Source organism: Gorilla gorilla, chromosome 14, assembly GCF_029281585.2.
Source record: "Gorilla gorilla gorilla isolate KB3781 chromosome 14, NHGRI_mGorGor1-v2.1_pri, whole genome shotgun sequence".
Classification (NCBI taxonomy): domain Eukaryota; kingdom Metazoa; phylum Chordata; class Mammalia; order Primates; family Hominidae; genus Gorilla; species Gorilla gorilla.
The window spans coordinates 110,250,150-110,274,380 of NC_073238.2; the positions used below are offsets into that span (position 1 = coordinate 110,250,150).

General features: G+C 38.2%; 1 protein-coding gene and 1 long non-coding RNA gene across 2 annotated transcripts in view; one reads left to right on the forward strand and one right to left on the reverse strand.

Annotated features, from left to right (window-relative positions):
- LOC129526426 (uncharacterized) overlaps nucleotides 1–12,450 on the reverse strand; it is a 55,315-nt gene extending 42,865 nt beyond the window's left edge. The window contains exons 1-2 of the long non-coding RNA XR_008671104.2: nucleotides 12,238–12,450; nucleotides 7,028–7,123 (exon numbers count right to left, since the gene is read on the reverse strand). This is a non-coding gene — a long non-coding RNA (uncharacterized lncRNA). The remainder of the gene's footprint in view (nucleotides 1–7,027; nucleotides 7,124–12,237) is intronic.
- CLDN10 (claudin 10) overlaps nucleotides 1–24,231 on the forward strand; it is a 148,186-nt gene that overhangs the window by 88,855 nt on the left and 35,100 nt on the right. The window lies entirely within an intron of this gene.

Sequence of the window (24,231 nt, forward strand, 5' to 3'; positions counted from 1 at the left end):
TGTTACTGTGATGAATTACATTGGTTGATTTTCTAATATTAAACCAAACTTTGCAATGTCAAATAAAACCAGCCTGATAATTATGTTATCCTTTTTATATATTACTGGAATAAGTTTGCTAACACTTCATTTATAATTTTGCATCTATATTCATGAATGACAATTACACACTGTAATTTTCCTTTCTTTTATAATGTGTTTATTAGGATTTTGTATCAAAATATATCAGCTTCATATTCTCAGGAAGAATTTGTATAAGATTGATGTTATTTCTTCTTTAAATATTTGGTAGTTCTTACCAGTAAACCCATCTGGACCTAGAGGTTTTGTTTTTTGTTTTTAATGGAAAAGACTTAAATTGCCTTTCTCAGTTATGAATTGTTATAGGACTATTTCATTTTTCTATTTCTTCTTGTGTTCATTTTGGTATGTTGTAATTTGGGGAAGAGATTTGTTCATTTTTTTCTAAATTTTTATATTTATTGGCCTTAAGTAATTCATGAATCTTGTTTCTTTGTTTAATGACTGCAGGATCTACACTGATGCCTCCTTTTTCTTTCATGATACCATTTGTTTGTGCTGCTGCTTTTCTTTTTCTTTTTTTACTCAGTCTCACCAGAAGTTTGTCTAATGTCTTCAAAGAAACAACTTTTAGCTTTCTTGATGTTCTCTGTTTCCTGTTTCATGAAGGCTTGCTTTACTATTTCTTTGGTTTTAATTTGCTATTCTTTTTCTGTTTATTTGAGATCATGCTTGGGTGATGAATTCTCATTCTTCTTTTTTAAAATACATTTTATGGTTATAACTTTCCTCTAAATACTGCTTCACTTGCATTCCACAAGTTTTAATGTCTTGTATTTCTATTATCATTCAGCATAAAATTTATTCTATATTTTAAAATTTCTTTTTTGACAACTGATTTTTATAACTTTTCAAATATGTAGGATTTCTATTACATTTTTCTTATAAATTTCTAGCTTGATTTTATTGCAGTCAGAAAACATACTCTGATTCCAACTCACTGAAATTTATTGAGATTTGTTTGTGACCTAGCTTACAAAGTAAATGTTCCACGGATGCTTGATTCAAAATGTGATTCTTGGGTGATGTATAGCCATCCAGAAGGTAAAGAATGCTGGTAGTGTTTCTCAAGCCTTATATATCTTTACCGATTTTTTAGATTGTACACTAAAACCCCCCATTATGGTTGTAGATTTATCTATCTCCTGTAGTACTTATGTCAATTTCACCTTATTTTTTGAGGCAATTTTATTAAGTATATACTAATTTAGAATTTTTATATATTTCTAAAGAATTGGGTTTTTTTACATCATTAAAAGTGACTCTCTTTAACTGTGTGATGATGTTTTTTGCCCTAAGTAGTTTGTCTAATATTAATAGACATCAGTCTTATTTTAGGTAGCATTCACATTATATATCTTTTTCATTTTTTCTCTATCAACTTTTCTTTATCTTCATGTTTTTGTTTTGTCTCTTGGGTTTTGTTTTTTATTTTTTATTCAGCCTGAAAATCTTTGACTTTAGTTCTTTGCCCTTAGGAACATTTAGTTCATTTACATCTAATATATTTATGATAATAATTTGTATTTAAGTTTACTGTGTTTTCACCCTCTTTTTGTCCCATACATTTTATACTCCTTTTCCACTCCTTTCTTCCCATCTTTTATATTAATTTGCTTATTATTCTATCTTTTTTTGTTAATTTATAATTTATACTCTTTTACTAGTCTCTTAGTTGTTCCCCTAGAGTACAACTGACTTATCGATTCTAATGCTATATGGTACTATCAGTCTCACTCTGAACCAAAATAAAATCTCAGAACACTTTAATTTCATTTACTCTCAGCTTGACCTATATGCAATTCTTGTAATTTTAATTCTATATGTATTTTAAACCACATAAGGAATTGTTACTGTTGCTTAATGTTATTATCGTCCGTTTAAGTTTACTCACACATTTGCTATTTTCATTGTTCTTCCTGCCTCTTCAATTTTACTTGTGGGATTATTTTCTTTTACCTGAAAAGATCAGGTAAATATTTGCCGTTTATTTCCTTTGATGTAGATCTACTGATAGCCAATTATCTCAACGTTCATTTGTCTGCAAATTTTTTTTATTTTATATGCATTCTTCTTTTTTAGAGATAGGGTCTCACTACGTGGCCCAGACTGTTTTCAGACTCATGGCCTTAAGTGATTCTCCTGCCTCAGCCTCCTGAGTAGCTGAGATTACAGGAGCAAGCCACCAATGCCCGGCTTATTTACATTTTTGAAAGATATGTTACTGCATGATTTCTTGACTTTGGCACGCTTTATATTTTTGGCCAGATAACTGTTGTTGGGGCTGTCTTGTGCATTGTAGGACATTTAGCAGTTTCCCTGACCTCTACACATGAGATGACCGTATCACTTCCCTTCTCAGTTGTGTCAACTAACAGTATCTCCTGGGGAGCAAAATTACCTTGGTTGGGAACAACTGGTCTACTGAATATAGAATTCTAATTTCATTTAACATATTTAAGATATAATTTCATTGTCCTCTGGCTTTCACTATTACCATTGAAAAGTAAGCTATATGTCCAACGTTTGGTCTTAGGTACTTTGACTGGCTTTTTTTTTTTTTTGAGACAGAGTCTCACTCTGCTTCGACTGGCTTTTAACATTTTTATCTCTGATTTTGGTATTCTGTATCATCACAATGATGGCTATAGTTGTGAATTTTTCTTTATTTGGTTTGGAATTTGTTGGGCTTCTTGAGTCTATGAATGAGGCCTTTCACACGTTTTGAAAAGCAGCCATTAACTCTGTTTTTCTATTTAATTATTTTGAGATATACGTCACATAAAATTTACCACTTTAAAGTGTTATTAGTCAGTGGCTTTTAGTATATTACTATGTTGTGCAACCAACATCATGGAATTGTGTAATATGTGGTCTTTGTGTCCGGGTTCTTTCAACTAATATAATGCTTTCTAAAGTCATTCATGTTATAGCATGTAATTTCATTCCCTTTTCGGTTAAATGATATTCCATTGTATGGAAATACCACATTTTGTTTATCCATTCTTCAGTTTATAGAAATTTAGGTTATTTCCACCTTTGGGCTATTGTGAATAATACTGCTAAGAACATTCAGATACAAGTTTTTGTGTGAACATACATTTTCAATTACCTTGGATATATACCAAGAAGATAATAATTGCTGAGTCATATAGTAATTCTAGGTTTAACTTTTTGAGAACCTGCCAGACTCTTTTCCGCAGCGGCTGCATCATTTTACATTTTCACCAGCAATGTATGAGGGTTCTAATTTCTCCAAGCTCTCACCAACATTTGCTATTTTGTACTCTTTTATTTTTTATTTTATTTATTTATTTATTTATTTATTTATTTATTTATTTATTTATTTTTGAGACAGAGTTTCACTCTTGTTGCCCAGGCTGGAGTGCAATGGCGAGATCTCGGCTCAACACAACCTCCACCCCCTGGGTTCAAGCAATTCTCCTGCCTCGGCCTCCTGAGTAGCTGGGATTACAGGCATGCGCCATAACGCCCTGCTAATTTTGTATTTTTAGTAGAGACGGGGTTTCTCCATGTTGGTCAGGCTGGTCTCGAACTCCTGACCTCAGGTGATTGCCCGCCTCGGCCTCCCAAAGTGCTGGGATTACAGACGTGAGCCACCACTCCTGGCCTATTTGTACTCTTTTAAATTAAAGCCATCTTAGTGTGTTTGAAATGGTAACTCATTATTATTTTGATTTGCATTTTCCTAATGACTAATGATGTTGAACATCTTTTCATATGTTTATTGGCTATTTACATATCTTCTTTGGAGAAATGTCTATTCAAGTCCTTTGTCCATTACTAAATTGGGTTATTTGGGTTTTTATTATTGAGTTGTAAGAGTTCTTGATATATTCTGGACACTAGATCCTTATCATATTTGCAAATATCTTTTTCCCATTCTGTGGGTTGTCTACTAACCCCAAATGACATGTAAGTGAGTAACAAATAAATCTTCATTGTTTTTTCTTTTTGTTTTTGTGAGACAGAGTCTTGCTCTATCGCCCAGGCTGGAGTACAGTGGCGTAATCATGGCTCACTGCAACCTCCACCTCCTGGTTCAAGCTGTTTTCATGCCTTAGCCTCCAAAGTAGCTGGGATTACAGGCGTGCACTACCGCACCCAGCTAATTTTTGTATTTTTAGTAGAGACCAGGTTTTGCCATATTGGCCAAGCTGGCCTTGAACTCCTGGCCTCAAGTGATCCACCCACCTCAGCCTCCCAGAGTGCTGGGATTACAGGGATGAGCTACCATGCCCAGCCCAACTTTCACTGTTGTAAGCCACTGAGATTCTAGGGCTGTTATTGACTGCAGAATAACCTTATTAAAATTGACTAAACAACTTTGTGCGCCTGTACTTTCCCATGCAGTGAGGATTTCTCCTCACTGATTCTGGGTCTATAAATCCTCTTATTTGGATGTTGGATCTCCTGGATCGTTCTTCTGTATTCCTTGTCTTTCTCTTCTACTTTCTAAGTCTCAATATTTTCGCACTTCTCTCTGGAAGATATTGTTAACTTTGTCTTCTAAACTTTCCATTGTGTTTTTATCTCAACTATGGTTTTTTTAATTTCCAAGAGAGTGTTTGTGTGCATTCTCCGAATGTTCTTTAGCTGTTCTTATCTCATGGATGCAATATTTTCTTTTATTTCTGTGAAAATATTAATTATAATTGTTAGATTTTTTTTCTCCCCATCTAACGTTTTCTCCATGTTAGTTGTTACAAGTTACTTTGTTTGTTCATTTGACTTCCCTGTTGGAAATTTCTTCAACTGTCTGCCAGTCAGTTCTTCAGCATGGGAATTTAAGAATTCATTAGAAGCTCTGAGACTGTAGATGGACTTGTCCACTGAGAAGCTCACAGTGGACATTTGTAATGAGCCATTTTACTAGGGAAACTTCAATGTCAGTACCTTTAAGTTGTTCCTTACGAAACTGTCCATTCTCTAGAGATGGATCTCACAGTCAGTCTCTTGTATACGGAGTTTAGGTCTGGCTGCCAATGCTTTGTGTTTTGAGAACCAAATGTAGAAAAATGGCAAGAAGGGACCAGCCTGGACAACATGGTGAAACTCTGTCTCTACTAAAAATACAAAAATTAGACAGGCATGATGGTGGGCACCTGGAATCACAGCTACTCGGGAGGCTGAGGCAGGAGAATCACTTGAACCGGGAGGTGGAGGTTGCAGTGAACCAATGTTGCGTCACTGCACTCCAGCCTGGGCAATAAGAGTGAAATTCCATCTCAAATAAATAAATAAATACATAAACATGGCGAGAAGGAAAGGAGAGCTGTCTTAACATTTAGTGTAAAATTTTTAGTTAATCACACTCTTTTAATAATGAAACTCCCTTCTTCATTTGGAACAGGTCTCCCCTAGTTCAACAACCAAAATTTCATCCACCCCAGAGAGTATACTTCCAGCTTTCTGTTCAGGTGAGGAGGGAGGATTTGCCCCCATTGAGCAGAGCTGAGTATGAAATATGAGTGTCAAACTTCTAATTGGACTTTCAACAAATCCTCCTGTTGTAGACCCATTTTTGCCACCTTCTTCCAAAGCTTCCAGGGGCCTGCTAATTGTGGCAGTTCTGCAATATAATTTGGGTTGTTTCTTGGTTTTCCTTATTGCCAATTTAGGACCAAACCTCTCAGTTCTGTTAGGCAGCTTACTGTTCATGAATGCTATTTTCAACTTTCATAAAAGGAATGTTATGTTCTTGTTTGCTTCCTCTTTATTCTTGATGGTTTTCAACAATAATTTTTAAGAAATTCATTTACTGTCTTTTTAATAAAATTTCATGAGGAAACAAATACAAATGAGTGTGTCTCCCATCCTTAACCAGAAGTCCACCTTCTTTTCTCTTTAAAATTCTGATATAGAAAAAACAAAAACAGGCCAGGCACAGTGGCTCACGCCTGTAATCCCAACACTTTGGGAGACTGAGGCGGGTGGATCACCTGAGGTCAGGAGTTCAAGACCAGCCTGGGAAACATGGTGGAACCTCAAGTCTACAAAAAAAAAAAATACAAAACTTAGCTGGGCATGATGGTGGGTGCCTGTAATACCAGCTACTCAGGAGGCTGAGGTGGGAGAATCACTTGAATCAGGGAGCTGGAGGCTGCAGTGAGCTGAGATTGCACCATTGCACTCCAGCCTAAGCAACAGAGCAAGACTCAGTCTCGAAAACAACAACAACAAAAATAAATAAATAAACAAAATTTAAAAAGTCTGTGGCCAGTGTATATCATCTTATGGTGAAATATTATTCTATGCATCCAAAGACAGAGTGTGTCAGCTATAGCCATTCATTCTAACAGGAGTGTGACATTTGTAGGGAAAAGTTTTTTGCTATTTGACTGCTATCATTGAATTGGATGTATGCTGAACCATTGACCGCTAGGATTTGTGGCAACCTGGAGATTTCCTGATTCTAGGATCTGTGCTGTGATCTGACAGCATGTTTTCTGGCTACATCAAGTAGTTGTTTCTAGGCTTTGTTCAAATCTTTTTCCTTTCCCTGTGTGACTGGCTGTATCTGTCTCTATAATGCCACCATATACAAGTTGATATGGTTTGGCTGTGTCCTCACCCAGTTCTCATCTTGAATTGTAGCTCCCATAATGCCCACGTGTTGTGAGAGGGACACAGTGGGAGATAATTGAATCATAGGGGTGGCTTCCCCCATACTGTTCTTGTGGTAGTGAATAAGTCTCATGAGATTTGATGGTTTTATAAGGGGTTTCCCCTTTCACTTGGTTCTCATTCTCTCTTGCCTGCCTCCATGTATGACGTGCCTTTTGCCTTCCACCATGAATGTGAGGCCTCCCCAGCCATGTGGAACTGAGAATCCATTAAACCTCTTTTTCTTTATAAATTACCCAGTCTCGAGTATGTCTTTATCAGCAGTGTGAAAACGGACTAATACATAAGTGAATCATACATTTTGGTGTCAAATATTTCTTGCTTTTCCAATATAGTACAGCAAAGAAGGATATCAGCTAGAGGAAGCAAAGAACTGGATGGATGATCCAACCATCTGCCAAAAGATAAATTCAAATAAGGTATCAGCAACAAGTAAGATCAAACAGAAATAAACAAGATGACTCCTTCTCCTGAAAGACTGATAGCCATATTGAGTAAAGCTAAGGAAAGGGAGAATGTCATGTGTGGAGCTCGTGGCAGCAGAAAAAAGTACAGACACCACGGCAAAGCCACTGAAGGAGATCTGACTGCATTAATGAGCCATTTTATTAAATGGGTAGTTGGCAAGAAAAAAAGTTTATTCAATAAGTTGGCAACACCAAGTTAAAGAGAGAAGTTAAGTAGGTCATTAAGACACCACAGTCACTAATATTTAGAGCTTGAACATAGTATGAATTGGTTGTCTACAGAGAGTTAGAAAAGGTGCCAAGACACATAACTGAGTGATGGCCAATCAAGGGTGTTTTGTTTCTTTCTGAAACAAAGCTGGGAACAATGTTTTTGTTGTTGTTGTTGTTGTTGTTTTTAATGTAGAACTGGTGGGGTCAGTAAGATATTGCTGCCCACGTCTAGTATTTTTTTTTAAATTTTTGTCTTAATATCATATGGAGGCATGCTGTTACCTATAAATTTACCTATAAGTTCTAAATTTAAAATGAATCCTCAAAATAATCAGAAGAAAATTCAACAGATACTATTGAGATCTCTTTTTGCTCTGTTGATCCATTTATTTCTTCAATCGGTAAGTTAGTGGTGCTTTCTTTTCCTTTGATTGGCAGTGTTTCATCAGATCTTCTGGAATACTTCTATTTAGGAGTAAGATTTCTAACTAATTAAAGTGAATAAACACATTTTTTTTCAAAATAATGTACTGTGTTACATAGAAAATAGGGCTTGAAAGGAATTGTTAAGAACCATTCGCCTTATTAATATGTTATTTTTTTGGTGCTGCCAAGGGCATTGGGAACTTCAGTCTTTTGCAGTAGAATTCTTAGCTTCTAGGTGAGCGTGCCTGTAGGCTGGAATAATTTAGTCACCTGGCTTTCCTGTAACTCTTATTATTTTTGGCTTCATGAGGTAGTATTCATGCAGAAGTGGTCCTTTTCCATTCCCCAAAAGTCTTTTGTAGCACACTGATAATCTCTTTTCTTTCCCTACTTGTCTACATGAAGTGTGCAAAAATCTCTGGTCATATCCAGGATTTTTATACAAATAAGTAGGTTACAGTCAATATTCCAATTTCGCTTTTTTTCCCAAATAATTTAGGGTTTAAGATTGTTATTTCTTGGGTTATCAGGAGATAGCTCTCCCTTGAAACTAGCTTATTAGATGTGAACAGTTGGTACTGCTTTTTAATAATTCTGGTGAGGAAAACATTGTAAATTATCCTAGAGTCAAATGTGATATAATTATTATAGAAGGTCACCTTCACTATTTAAAACATTGAGTTGATTATATTTAAATCAAAAAAGATATTAAAGGTGAATAAATTTCACATATTAAAACCTCAAACCACATGCATATAATGCTTTTTAGTGCCCACAAACACCAACCAGAAAGTGTGTGATTAGGTTCACTTTTTCAAGCACCTTTATTTGTTTCCTCCTGGTTCACCTAATCACTTTGACAGGGGGGAAATGGGGAGGGGGAGCAGCTTCAAAAAGTTTCCACAGTGGACCATGAGTTATTTAAATCCATCTCACAGAATCCATTTCCCATGCACTGAAAGCCCTGTGACATTTCCAGAACTGCTGTTTCCTTTGGGATGTGAGAGATGTTAAAATTCTTTGTGTTTAAACCACAACATTTGTGAGTGGCATGAGACAAAGACTCATGGCAGGTTGTAAGCGGTTGGGCAACCCCTACCGGAAGGAAACAGGCTATTGAATTACTGGACTCAAGAGCAGGCAAATCCATCTGGGTTGGCAAGCCCAGGAAAGGCTGCCAAGAAGGACTTAGAACCACTCTTCGCCCGTCCCTGCCTGAGTATACTCATCGAAAGGACCCTGTGTGTCTATCTTCATTAGGGCAAAGAGATCAAATCCCAAATTTCATAAAGGAGAATGTTAATGCTGTGGTTACAAGCTTTTACACAAAGAAAAATACCTGCTACATAGACACTCAAGGAAAGCATCTTGTGTTTATCAACTACCTTGTGCTTATATTTTTTATTGTTTTATCCATATGTTTTCCTAAAGTATGGCCCTGAAATTCACTGATCTTTACAATACCTTATTATAATAGGAACAGTCAAAGAATTATTTTCTTTCTTTACAAATAAAAAATAAAAGATGAAACTCACTTACCTAAGTTCATATACTAAGATCCTTCCTAGAAACACCTCTAGCCCTTCAACCATATTAGACTCCAATGAGAAGAAACTGATCATCTTTCCTTTTTTTTTTTTTTTGAGATGGAGTCTCACTCTGTCACCCAGGCTGGAGTGCAGCGGCACAATCTTGGCTCACTCAGCCTCCCGGGTTCAAGCGATTCTCCTGCCTCAGTCTCCCGAGTAGCTGGGACTACAGGCGTGTGCCACCACACCCGGCTTATTTTTTGTATTTTTAGTAAAGACGGGGTTTCACCATGTTAGCCAGGAGGGTCTCGATCTCCTGACCTCATGATCTGCCCGCCTCAGCCTCCCAAAGTGCTGGGATTACCAGGCGTGAGCCACCACACCCGGCTGATCATCTTTCTTAAATAACAAAATATGGTAGACTTTAAATTAGGATATAATGGCAGTAACATAATTTTTTATTTTGCATTTTCAAGGCCAACTTAATTTTCAAGTAAAGATTCCAATGCATTTGATTAGCAATATGAAAGTTATATCCCTGAAAGAGAAACAAATTGATTCATATTTTAAAGAAGCCATAGGGCATCAATTTTTCTAGTAGGTGGTCAAAAGTCATTATATCCTCATTATTAAACTCTTATCCAGATTACGGGATGTAAAATTTAAATTAAAAGAAGGAAACTTTTGGATGTTGATTGCTCAGTATTACCTTTTTTTTTGAGACGAGGTCTCACTCTGTCACCCAGACTGAAGTGCAGTGGCGCAATCTTGGCTCACTGCAACCTCCACCTCCTGGGTTCAAGCGATTCTTCTACCTCCCCTCTCAAGTAACTAAGACTACAGGCGCCCACCACCACGCCTGGCTAATTTTTTTTTTTTTTTTAATAGAGACGGGGTTTCACTATGTTGGCCAGGCTGCTCTCGAACTCCTGATCTCCACCCATCTCAGCCTCCCAAAGTGCTGGGATTACAGGCATAAGCCACCGCTCCCAGCTAGTATTTACATTTTTAAAAAGATAGAGGAATAGATCTGCGCTTACGCATGTGTTTGATTTTCCACAAAGGCACCAAAACAGTCCAACAGGAATTTAAACAAATGGTGCTAAGTAGTCAGAGAGCCATATGGAAAAATGAATCTAACCTCTGATTCATACCAAACAAACAATAATTAGAGATGGATCACAGGCCACATAAAAAACAGCTAAAATCAAAGGGTTTTAAATGAAAATATAGGAGAATATCATCATGACTTGGGGGTAGGCAAAGGTTTCATAAGATAGGTCATAAAAAAGCAATAACCATAAGAGAAAAAAATTTATATATATTAGACATCATCAACATTTAAAACTTCTGCTCATCAAAAGATGTCTTTGAGAAAACAGGCAAGCCACACACTGAGAGAACACATTCACTAAGAATATATCTGATAACAGCCTGGTATAGAAACAGCTCTTACAAAAACAAAGAAACAACTCAATAGAAAAGGAGCAAAAAATTTGGACAGGCACTTCACAAAAGAAGGTATTTGAATGGGCAATAAGCACATGAAAAAGTGCTCAGCATCATGAAGTTATCAGGGAAATAAAAATTAAAATCACAGTAAGATATCATTGAATACCTACAAGAATGGCTAAAACAAGAGACTGATAACATCTAACGTTGGCAAGAATGTAGAGTACCTGCAAGTTTCACACATGGTTAGTGGGAATATAAAATAGTACACTTTGAAAAATGGTGAGGTAATTTCTTATATAACTAAACATACACTTACCCTCCCACCCAGTAATTCTGATCCTAGATATTTACCCATGATAACATGTTCACAAAAAAACTTGTACAAGAATGTTCATAGCAGCTTTATTTGCCCAAAACTGGGAATAGCTCACATGTTAATCTGCAGAAAAATGGATAAACAAACTGTGATAGCTTCAGATACTGGAACTCGACTCAGCAAAAAAAAAAAAAAAAAAAAAAAAAAAGAAGACATGAACTGCTTATATGTGCAACAACATAGATGAGTCTTAAAACATACTGAATGAAAGAAGCCTTATACAAAAGAGTACATGCTGTTTGATTGTATCTAGATAAAGTTCTAGAATAGATAAAACTAGTCTACTGTGGAAAACACAAGAAAAACGGGGGGAGTGGGATTGACTGGGAAGGAGTATGAGAGAACTTTCTAGAAAGATAGTGTTTGTTTCATTTATACAGATGTATGCATTTGTCAAAAGTTAGTGAATGTACACTTAAGATTTATACATTTCATTGTATGTAATTTTTACATCAAAAGAAAAACTAAATATTAATATCCAGCTAGTGATATGCTTGCTGAAGGATTTAGGAGAAATTGTACTGAGGCCTGCAATTTACTTTAAAATATTCCAAAAAAAAAAAAAAAAAGATGGATAGAGGGAGGGAGGGAGAGGGGGAAGAAGAGAGACAGAGCAAGAGAGCAAAGCAAATAAAATGTTTATGGTAGAATGTAGGTGTTGGGTATGACATATGGGGTGTTTACTGTAAAATTCAACATTGCTATATATTTTATAAAGTTTTATGAGAAAATGTTGGGGAAAACAAAAGTAGATTTTTAGAAGAAAGAACCAGTTTTCAATAATCTTTAGATATAACACTCCCCTAATACATTTCACAGAATTGTTTTCCAATGGGACTATTTGATAATAAATAACTAATTTGTTCAATCCATTAAAAAATAAATCACGCTGGTATCTTGAGTCTCTTCTAGTAATTGTACAGGTATAAGAAGGTGGAGGGGAAAACCTGTAGGTCAAATAAATTAGGAAGTATTTATTGAGCTTTTACTATCTGCCTACCCGGTGGGATACAGAGACATCCAAGACTTAGTTAGATCTTACCTGCAGGGGCCACACTCTCACTTGGCAGCCATGAAGAATGAAGCAAAGGTCAGGCCTGCGGGCAATGCAGGGTAAGGATAAGGACCCACATGCTCAGCAGTACCTTCAAGGCCCCAACCTTGCTTCACCCCTCCACTCTGATCTTCTCTCTTTCTTCCACCACAGGTCCCTCTACCCAGACTCTACCCAGAGCTCTGTCTGCCAGGCTCTCCTCCCCGGCACCAGGCTTGAGTATTCCGCCTCATTCACCAAGCCTCAGCCCCCGCCCATTTCCTCAGGGACATGCTCCCTGACCCAGAGCAGAGATCACGTTCTTTGTTATACAGTTTCAGAGTACAGTAGTCCTTTATTAGAGAGCATTTGATTCAGTTTATAATTACATGGTCACTGAGGGATCGTTTGGGTAATGTGTGTCTCCCCTACTAGATTTTCAGCTCCATGAGAAAAAGAATTGTATTTCCTTTTTAATTCTCATTATATCCCCAGCAATTTAGCAGCATCTGCTATGTAGAAGGTTACATATGAAAACACACAGAAAGCATTGGGTGTTTTTTTTTTCCTTCAAATAGGAAAGAAAAAGAAGAAGAAAACATGGTTATAACCATATGAAGCTACTGCCAGGACGATATGTTAATAAAATAAATTTAAGAAAAGATTTGTTAAAATCAAAAGAGGAAAAATATTTGTAGAATTATAAAATCTTATGTGGTAAGGGATATTGTGGGTCATCTGGTCCACCTAAACTTAACTATACTCCTGTCAAATGTATGAATATCTTTAGTAAATATCTTTTGTTATTTTACATTTTTAAAAATAACTTTTTATATCAAACTGTTAAAAATTTAAAAAAAAATCAATTCTCCATCTTCAGAAACTGATTATTATATAAAGCATTTAGTATAATGCATGATTCACAGTGATAGTTATAATAACTACTACTAGTAGGAGTATTACCAGGAAACCTCTAAGTTGTAGTGCATTATTTTGATAAGAACATGGGTTTTGGATCATTTTAAAAAAGGGGATTAAATTATAACTCTGCCTCTAAATGGCAATACATCTGTGAGCAATTTGCCTAATATCTCCAAACTTCAGGGTTTTTTTTCTCCTGGCATTCAATAAACGGTAGCCAATCATGGTTATAATATAACAACAACAGTGAGGATGAATAAGAATCTGTGTTTATTCTCAAAGCGCTCACAGCTCAGCAGGGACATGGATACAAACTCCAATTCTGCGCAGCAAATGCAACAATGGGAGCACGCCACCAAGAATGAGAGAGTGACTCTCAGGCCTGGTCTATTGGGGGAGGAAAGAGTTTTGTTTAAAAAGTAATTAAAAGGAATTCTCCAGGCTAATTAAGGAAAAAAGGCATCCTGGGTGGAAAAACACTGCCATGCATGCTTGCTATGATCCAGCAGGGTATTCCAAGGTGCAGCATGGCAGGAGATGGGCTGAAGATCCTAGGATACCTTTTGTGTCATGATAAAATACACAGATTTCATTCTGCAAGTAATGAGGAGCCCGTGAAGGGTTTTAAAGGGGTAGAGAAACAATCAGGCTTATCTTTTAGGAAAATCAGCTGGGGAGTCATATTAGAAGGGGTGAGCCCTGGGGCAGGAAGACCAGTCAGGCTAGTGGATGGAAGAGGTGATGAGGGTCTAAACTGGGAAGAGTAGTATGGGCCTGGAGAGGTGAGAATGACTCATGGCAGTTCAGAAAGAGTGTCAACAGGATTGAGTGATGAGGAGTACAGAGGGAAGAGAGCCATGCAAGATGACTCAGGAACACTCATAACTTGCTTGGCAGACTGAGTGGGTAGACAAACAAATATGGTTCATGGTTCAGTGGAGAAAATACAGAAGGGAGCTGCGGGGGAGGTGGGGGTGAGAGGTTTAGTTGTAGACATAATTGAGGTCTCCATACCTGCGAGCCACCAGGAGAAAGGAGAAGATGTCCCATAGGCAGGTCCTGGAAATCAGAAGAACTGATTCTGGGTCAGGGAATCCCATTATGGAGCCACCAGTTGGTTCAGGGAAAGGCTGTGATGTGAAAAGGGGTAAGTGCCAAGTACAGAATGTTGGAGATACCAGCCCATGAGGAGACATGGAGATGAATCGTGGAACAGGCAGAGAAATCTAGGCAAGAATGGGGCTATGGAAGCCGAAAGAATAAAGTATTTCACAAAGAAGGAACTGAGCAACTATGTAAAAGGTGCAGAGAAAACAAACAAGATAAAGAATGGGGACTGTTCACTAAGTCAGGTAGCACAAAACCACTTGTCACTTTTGCCTATGGTGTTTCAGTGGAAAGGGAAAGGTAGGAAAGATGGCAGTGGATGGAGAAGTAGATGGGTGGTGGACAGAGAGACTGTGATACTGTAATAGACAAGTCTATTGAGATGGTCAGTTAAAGAAGAAAAATGAAGAATATGTTTTAAATGTCTCTCAAGATATCTTTAAATACATTTGTGTATTTTCCAAATTTGAAAAAAAAAAAAGTCCTTAATATCTGCTTCATCTAAGCAGAAAGATCACCTGAGGTCAGGAGTTCAAGACCAACCTAGCCACATGGTGAAACTCCATCTCTACTAAAAATACAAAAATTAGGTGGCATGGTGACATACACCTGCAATCCCAGCTCCTCTGGAGGCTGAGGCAAGAGAATCGCTTGAACCCAGGAGGTGGAGGTTGCAGTAAGCCGAGATCATGCCACTGCACTCCAGCCCGGGCGACAGAGCAAGACTCTGTCTCAAAAAAAGAAAAAAGAAAAATCACCTAAGGGACAATTTATCCTTAACCATACAAAACTTACAGCCTCAAGAGGAAGATGAGCTTTGGCTACTGTTTTATAGAGAAAATTGGTCCTAAAAATCATTACTTTGTAATGATTGTCACAATTTCCCAACACATCTTGATTAAAAGAAAACAATAGATTCCTAATTCAAGGCCCTTCATAGTGCCATCTATGCGTTGCACTTACAAAATCTTCACCTTCTAGTTCTGTTAATACTGGCTTTGCGATGTCCTCACACCTGTTCTTTCTCGTCCTTTCCCACAGTCCTTACAATAAAACTGTTTATTTTTTAACAACTGCATGCCTTTTTAAAAAAAGTTCATATTGAAATGTCTTAACAATCTTTATCCAAAAGAGGGCGCAAATTTCTCATGAAATATAGTGCGGTATTTTACAAAATGTCTTTGCTGCTAGTGGTATTTAAATTTCACAGCTGCGGTAAGTTAATGCAGAAACACTATTCCTGCAGCATGTGCATGTGAAATCCTGTCCTGTTGTGTGTGTGCTAATTAAGAGCCTTTTGCTTCTTTAGAGGAGTTTCAGAGAAGAGCTAAGGCTTGCTGAAGTAAAGAAGTAAGTTGAAGCTAACATTTTTTCTATTCTGGGTAGCCAAATCAAATTAAGATAGAATATTTTAAAATTAAACATTAAGTGGGGGAAAAGAAAACCTCTCTGTTTACAATCTTCTAATTTTAGGATGTATTTCCATTCTACTACAGATTAAAGAATGCCTAATGAAGTTAATATAGTTCAGACTTCGTGTGGGGTTGGTTAATAGCTAATCAGTTTTGGGGGGGTTGTTGGTTATTTGTTTTGTTGCCAGAGCTGGAAACATTCATAATTCAATGAATACCCAGTATGCACGGCTCTTCTTGCATACAGGAGGCAGTATGAATTGCGAACAGAGGGGATCAAGTGAATGCTGGTCTCAGCTATTCCTGTAGCTTGAGTCCCACCATAATTTGTGTACGTTTTCTGACGGGGATGATATGCCAAAGAGGTGCTGAAGTAGAATTGGGTGTCATAAATATGAACTGTGCAAATGGAAGGAAGTGCAAAGACGAAACCATTTTTTCAATGGTAGTAATATACCACAAGTTTCCCTTACTTAACAGAAATTCATTTAACCAAATTCTGTACTTGAAATATATAAATTAGGGTACAACTTCACTCCACAGAATGGCATTTCCAAATTTGAAGTCCTGTGCTTATTCTTTCTTCTGTAACTGGCTTGAATTCCAAATTCCAGGTTTTCCATCATACCTACCTGCCTGGTAATTTGCTGGGGTGCGGTAGCCATGAACAGTCACCTACGAGTAACAAACACTCACCTGGGTAATTCGGATTGGCTTCCAGCCCCTAAAAGTGAAACCAGTTATAAGTAGAGAATCCCTGAAACTTTATCTGCCAATTGATAAGCACTGGTGGCTATCAACTAGAACCCAAAACTACATCCTTCAGTGGCAACATACAAACAGGACTAAATGAGGGCAAATGCAGAGCTAAATTCATAGCCCTTTTTACGCACCAGTCTAAAACAACGTTGCCAAGATCTGCAGAAATTTTTTGTAGAGAACCAACATGACAACAAGAGCCAAGCATTATTTCCAGCTTTCATTTGATTACAAATCTGTGACCCATTGACAAACTGTTTCTTTCTTTCTTTTTTTTTTTTTTTTGAGACATGCAATGGCACAATCTTGGCTCACTGCAACCTCTGCTTCCTGGGTTCAGGCGATTCTCCTGCCTCAGCCTCCAGAGTAGCTGGCACCTTACAGGCGCCCACCACCACGCCTGGCTAGTTTTTTTGTATTTTTTGTAGAGACGGGGTTTCACCATATTGGCCAGGCTGGTCTTGAACTCCTGACCTCATGATCCACCCACCTTGGACTCCCAAAGTGCTGAGATTACAGGCATGAGCCACCACACCCAGCCAACAAACTGTTTCTATGAATTACCAACAAGCATTCATACCTCCTCTCCATATGTGATGATAGAGTGATATCAATTGATTCATCATATTGATTTCCTCTTGTCAGTGGCCAAACCTGCCTTCATCATGCACCCCATGCAGCTGCAAGGTCAATGTGTGTGTTCGCTCTGAAATCCTCACACTGCATCTTGGCCAGCTTCCTCCTTTCCTGACCATAAGATCTGATCTCTTCTTCTATAGGGTAGAGCCTGGATCACATTTTCTTTTCTGAATTTCTGAGGCCATGACTCCTCTTCTTCCTCTGCCTATTGCTATAGCCAACACCGTTGTTCTGCTGTACCCCCTTATGGCAACAACCCTAATGCCTTAGATTCCTTTCCTGTAGACTCCACAGAGAAGGCGATTTTTAAGTACTCAAGTTGTTTGATAATGCTGAACTTTGTAACATTTCTCTTTTTTTTTTTTGAGATGGAGTCTCACTCTGTCGCTCAGGCTGGAGTGCAGTGGCACAATCTCGGCTCACTGCAACCACCGCCTCCTGGGTTCAAGTGATTCTCTGGCCTCAGCCTCCCGAGTAGCTGGGTTTACAGGCACCCGCCATCATACCTGGCTAATTTTTGTATTTTTGTAGAGATGGGGTTTCACCATGTTGGCCAGGCTGCCCTTCAACTCCCGACCTCAGGTGATCCACCCATCTTGGCCTCCCAAAGTGCTGGGATTACAGGCGTGAGCCACCGTGCCCAGCTGAACTTTGTTACATTTCTAAAACATTTTATTGCTCTCCAAGAATAGAAACCAGATCAAATGTTTGAGGATAGCAATGTAAAAGTAGAGGGTACAAAGGAACCAAAGTCACTGGACTCTTAAAACAACACAGAAGAAAAAGTGAGGATGCTGGCATTACAATTGGATTTTGAATCTGTTTTCACCTTCAGTATTTATATTGAGACGTGGGAATACAGTATTGTTTCAATATGCGTTCTCTCAAATGATCATTTTTTAGTTGGTACATGACTAAGAGGTTTGCTATATTCATTGGAGTAAAATTCACGTTCTGAATTAATTTGCTTAGAAGATGAATCTGACTTTATAATAAAAATTTTAAAGGAGTCAATTAGAAAAGAGCAGCTAGAAGAAAGTTGTTGCATTATTTAAGGGCTTGAATAATATACAAAGGTAAGTTAGTAATAAAAAGTTAATTACAAGATGGCTTTATTTCTTATTGAAACTGTATTTTCTACCTTTCCAGAATATTGTCCTGAGAACACTTACATATTCCTTTTTTTTAGAAAAACTGTGGAATGAAGAAGGCACTCATTATTTTCAGCTCCCATAGTTATAATTCTGTTTCTATAGAAATTTGCAACATCCCATAGAGTACAGTATCTTATTCAGCTTTCAAAAGATAATCTTGACCCTTTAACACATGTTTACTTTTGGCTGGGCAAGGTGGCTCACGCCTGTAATATCAGCACTTTGGGAGGTTGAGGTGGGCAGATCACCTAAAGTCAGGAGTTCAAGACCAGCCTGGGCAACATGGTGAAGTCCCTTCTCTGCCAAAAATATAAAAATTAGCCTGGCGTGGCCAGGCGCGGTGTCTCACGCGTGTAATTCCAGCACTTTGGGAGGCCGAGGTGGGTGGATCACCTGAGGTCAGGAGTTCAAGACCAGCCTGGCCAATATGATGAAATCCCGTCTCTACTAAAAATACAAAAATTAGCCGGGCATGGTGGTGCATGCCTGTAGTCCCAGCTACTCGGGAGGCTGAGGCAGAAGAATCGCTTGGACCCGGGAGATGGAGGCTGCAGTGAGCTAAGATCACGCCACTGCACTCCAGCCTGGGCAACAGAGGGAGACTCTGTCTCAAAAAAATAAATAAATAAACAAATAAATAAAAATAAAAATTAGCCTGGCATGGTGGCATGCGCCTGTAATCTCAGCTACTTGGTGGGGGCTGAGGCAAGAGAATCGCTTGAGCCTGGGAGGTGGAGGTTGCAGTGAGCCAAGATAGCACCACTGCACACCAGCCTGGGCAGCAGATCAGAGACAGACTCTGTCTCAAAAAAAAAGCTTACTTTTAAGAACTGCTTACATTAATTACAAAAGACCACTTTTTAGCTGTTAATATGCATTAGGTAACAAATACTTGGCATATATGCATTCTTTGAAAATATCAGACAAATAACTAAACAAAATTGCATGCTAGCTAGTGGCTCGGACTGGGAAATGAGAAGTGATGTTAAATCTTAACGTTGGCTACTTTTGTCACCTGTAAAATATGATCAAGCCTGTTAGTCTAACTTAATAGCTTGAGTAATTGATATAGGGAGTGAAGTTTTATTGGGGGTTGGGGAGAGACATTGCTTTTTTCCACTGACACTGACGATACCAGTTTACTACTATGTGACACTTCTTGCTTGAACTAGAAGAGATAAGTAGTATTTTTCAAGTTTTGAGGTTTGGGTGTTCTGCTCTTGTGGACGTGTCATGTTTAATAAAGCTTGTTCACAACTACTGGCTTAGGAAGTGGCTTGCAGTTGACAAGTATGTGACTTGGAACACTGGGTGGAATGGCCACGTGGCCCAGTGGCCCAGGGCCCACACTGAGAATTCAGCAGCTGTGCATGCTAAATCTGGCTCTGTCCTTAACCTGCCGAGGGACCTTCTACAAATGCTTAATTCCAACCATGAAAGCAAACATAGGCACCAATGCCTGAGAATAGTTGTAAAGGAAATCAGGCCTTGTGCAGAAAATAAACGGAACTCGTCTGCCTTTCCTTTCTAACACTTGTTGGAGGCAGGGAAGAATTCAGAATGACCAGGCTGCAGGTTACTGTTCTTTGCTTCTAATTAAGAGGCAACTATACGCAAGTGAGCATAATTAGGAGAAACTGGGGCAGCTGGGGCAAGTATGGGCAAAACTTAAGCCAACTTTGAAAACTAAAGGGCAAATCTCTGGAGTAGTGAGAAAGAGATTTCTCCATGGTTCTCTCTCTTGCTAGCTGCATATGTGTACAATGACCCCATCACACTCTGCGTCTGAGCCTCCCTCTCTTTCTAGTTTTTTTCTTTGTTTCCCCTGTTCCTTCTTGTTTTTCCTTTGTTTGCACTGTCTGAAGGGGAGGAGGAGACAATATTCTCCCATTGCATTTTTTATTACTTCCTCTATCACTAGAGCTAGGCAGAGCTTTTGAGACTCGTTTTGACACACTCACTTTTTTTCCACACTCACTTTTCAGACAGCAAAAATGGGCCCAATCAAATGTAAATGAACAGCAAGGTAGTGACAGCTAGAATAGATGGCAGGTCCTTTAAATGCCAGTCCAGTGCTATTTCCATACATTGCACCCAAGTTTAATGATTAAGAACAAACAATAACACTCCCAAGGCTGAACTGACCTTATATTTTTCATATGTAAAAATGTATTCTATGTTTGTTACCTCACAACTGTGTTAGTCCATTCTCACATAGCTATAAATATCTGAGACTGGGTAATTTATAAAGAGAAGAGGTTTAATTGCTAGGTTTTGCAGACTGTACAGGAACATGATGCTGGCATCTGCTTGGCTTCTGGGGAGGCCGCAGGAAACTCACAATCATTGCGGAAGATGAAGTGGAAGCTTGCGTGTCACATGGTCACATGGCTAGAGCAAGAGCAAGAGAGCAAGGTGGGAGGTGCTACACACTTTTAAATGACCAGATCTCACGAGAACTCATTCACTATCACGGGAACAGCACCAAGGGGATGGTGCTAAACCATTCGTGAGAAATCTACCCCCATGATCCAGTCACCTCCCATCAGGCCCTACCTCCAATACTGGGAATTACAATTCTACATGAGATGTGGTGCAGACAGATCCAAACCTTATCAGCAACCACAGGAGTTAGGGCAGGTGGAGGATGTGACAGCATTTAAACACCGTTATTTCATGTACATGGAATTATTTGATGTAGAGTATGAATGTATGTACTTTGAAATTCAACATGATTTTGAAGTATATCCACAAGTATGGTTCATCTTTGGCCCAGTTTGGCCAGAAATAAAATACTGCACTGGAAATATGTATGCTACATTCACTAAATAATTTTAAAATGAGAGTTAAAGGTCCTAATCATAGTTATGAACATAGATGCCAAAGCGGGTGAATCACTTGAGGTCAGGAGTTCAAGACCAGCCTGGCCAACATGGTGAAACCCCATCTGTACTAAAAATACAAAAATTAGCTGGGCATGGTGGCGCACGCCTGTAGTTGCAGCTACTTGGGGGGCTGAGGCAGGAGAATCTCTTGAACCCAGGAGGCAGAAGTTGCAGTGAGCCAAGATGGTGCCACTGCATTCCAGCCTGGGCAACAGAGCTAGACTCTGTCTAAAATAATAAGAATAATAATAACAATAATAAAGACATAGTTATGACCATAGCAAAAAAATAATGGTAAAAACTCACACTCACATTTGTCCAGTGAGAGGTAAAGCAAACACCAGTATATATGGAGATGTAAAATCCACCCTTTAGGCTGGGCATGATGGCTCATGCCTGTAATCCCAGCACTTTGGGAGGCCAAGGCAGGTGGATCACCTGAGGTCAGGAGTTTGAGACCAGCCTGGCCAATGTGTTGAAACCCTGTCTCTACTAAAAATATAAAAATTAGCCAAGCATAGTGTCGCATACCTGTAACCCCAGCTACTTGGGAGGTTGAGGCATGAGAATTGCTTGAACCTGGGAGGCAGAGGTTACGGTGAGTCGAAATCGCACCCTTGCACTTCAGCCTGGGCGACAGAGCGAGACTCTGTCTCAAAAAATAAATAAATAAAATCCACCCTTTTGAGAAGTCTTCTGCCCTGAGACTGAGAGTCAGCCAGAGCTTTTCAGGTGCTAAGTAACAAAGAATGGTGCCATTTAAAATAGGTGGAAGTGTGGAGATACATACCACTTAGGGCTTAGCTTGATTTTCCCTAAGCCAGTGAAATACAAGAGTCTTGAAAGTCAGAAGTAATTGGCTGTTAGGAAAAAGAGCATAAGAAACCGGTGAGTCTAATCTGTGAGTGAAGTTACCATATACCTATTCCAGGTAGCAAAACAAACTAAAAGAAAAAAATACTGCCTTTTCCAAAATTCATAAAATTTCCCAAATTCATAAAGTTTATGAATTTAGGAAAATGCAGTATGTTTTTCTATTAGTTTATTTTTTCTATTAGTTTGTTTATGAATTAGGAAAATTCATAAATTTCATTTCTAAAATTCATATTTAGGAAAATGCAGCATGTTTTTCTATTAGCTCATATTTTCTATTAGTTCATATATTTTTCTATTCCTTTGATATTAATATTGTGTGATTCCAAACTATCTGTAGAAAAATTGTTTAGTGATAAACATTTATACACATATATGCAATCGATTGTAAAAGACAAAAAAGCAATTATTTGAGGATTAATTTAATTGTTTAAAGTATAAACTGACAAAGCCTTATATTCATAAGATTTTAATTTGAAAGGATATGACATTCCTTCTTCATGTAAGAAGATTATACTCAAAAGAGCAAATACAAATTAGACATTTACAGTCTGTTTTTGAGAGTTCATGCTTAACATTCTACCAATCTTAATCATATATCCTTTTTTGACTAATAAAATTAAATTCAACAACATTTAGCAAATGCCTATAGTATACCCAGTTCTATAATATCTATTATTTAATTTGTTGGACCCTCTCAATCACATCTGGAAATTAATATGAAATAATAAAATTTTATTATTTGCTTTTCTCCTCTACAGTATATGAACTCTGGAAAGTCAAGAATAAACAGAATATCATTCAGGTTGCTTAACCAAATTTCATTGGCTGCTTTATTTAGCATGTCAAAAAATTACAATATAATCTTTCACATGGTGTTTTGATTGGAAATAAAACATGGCTTAACTCTATAGGATTACATATATGGATGAATTGTACGGTGGGAGGCAGCTGACATAGGGCATGTTTGTTTGTCAGAAAGATTTATGCCAGAAATCCCAGAGGTGTGGCAGTTATGATAATACAGGCAAAACATGACATCAACTTTGTTCTTTAGATCTTTTTATTCATTCTTTACAAACCCTAAATCATAGAAACATCTATTGCTTTGAACCACAAAGAGAGGTGTGTCTGTTATCAGTCTGCCATATTATCAGCATACAAGTCCACTGTGATTTCCTTTCTTTTTATGTTACTATTCAGAAGTCATGTATAGAGATGACTGCATGAACCTGAATCACGAAGCCTCCTAGTAATACACTTGTAAATATTTTATTGGGGAGCATAAATATATCTTTGAGGAGAACCTAGATGAAATAGGGTAATTTTCAACTTTTTTTTTTTTTTTGAGATGGACTCTCACTCTTCTGCCCAAGCTGGAGTGCAGTGGTGCGATCTCAGCTCACTGCAACCTCCATCTCCCCGGTTCAAGCAATTCTCCTGCCTCAGCCTCCCGAGTAGCTGGGATTACAGGTGTGTGCCACCACACCCAGCTAGTTTTTTGTATTTTTAGTGAAAACAAGGTTTCACCGTGTTGGCCAAGCTGGTCTCAAACTCCTGACCTCAGGTGATCCACCTGCCTCAGCCTCCCAAAGGGCTAGGGTTGCAGGTGTGAGCCACTGTGCCTGGCTCAACTTTTAAATATTATTCAAATCTTGCTTCTAATTCAGATTTTTCTTCAGCATCAAACTCAGATAATTTTTCAGATTTATACATTTTTGAAAAATATTGATAACATGCAAAATGTTATTCCAATTGATATACTACTTCAACATATACTTTATGACCTAATGTGCATTAAGAAGTCACTTTTGAGTCCAGGCACGGTGGCTCACACCTGTAATCCCAGCACTTTGGGAGGCCGAGGCAGGCAGATCACCTGAGATAAAGAGTTTGAAACCAGCCTGACCAACATGGAGAAACCCTGTCTCCACTAAAAATACAAAATTACCCAGGCATGGTGGCACATGCCTGTTATCCCAGCTACTTGGGAGGCAGGAGAATCGCTTGAACCCGGGAGGTGGAGGTTGCGGTGAGCCGAGATCGCGCCTTTGCACTTCAGGCTGGGCAACAAGAGCGAAACTCCGTCTCAAAAAATAAAAGAAAAAAAGAAGTCACTTTTGGGTCCCAGTTTCCTAATTTGAAAAATTGAATTAGGTAACTTTTTTAAGGTCCTTTCTAACTTCAGCGTTCTAGAAATAAAAATATATACCTTAGTTTGATGTCCTTTAAAATAACAATACTTTTTATGGC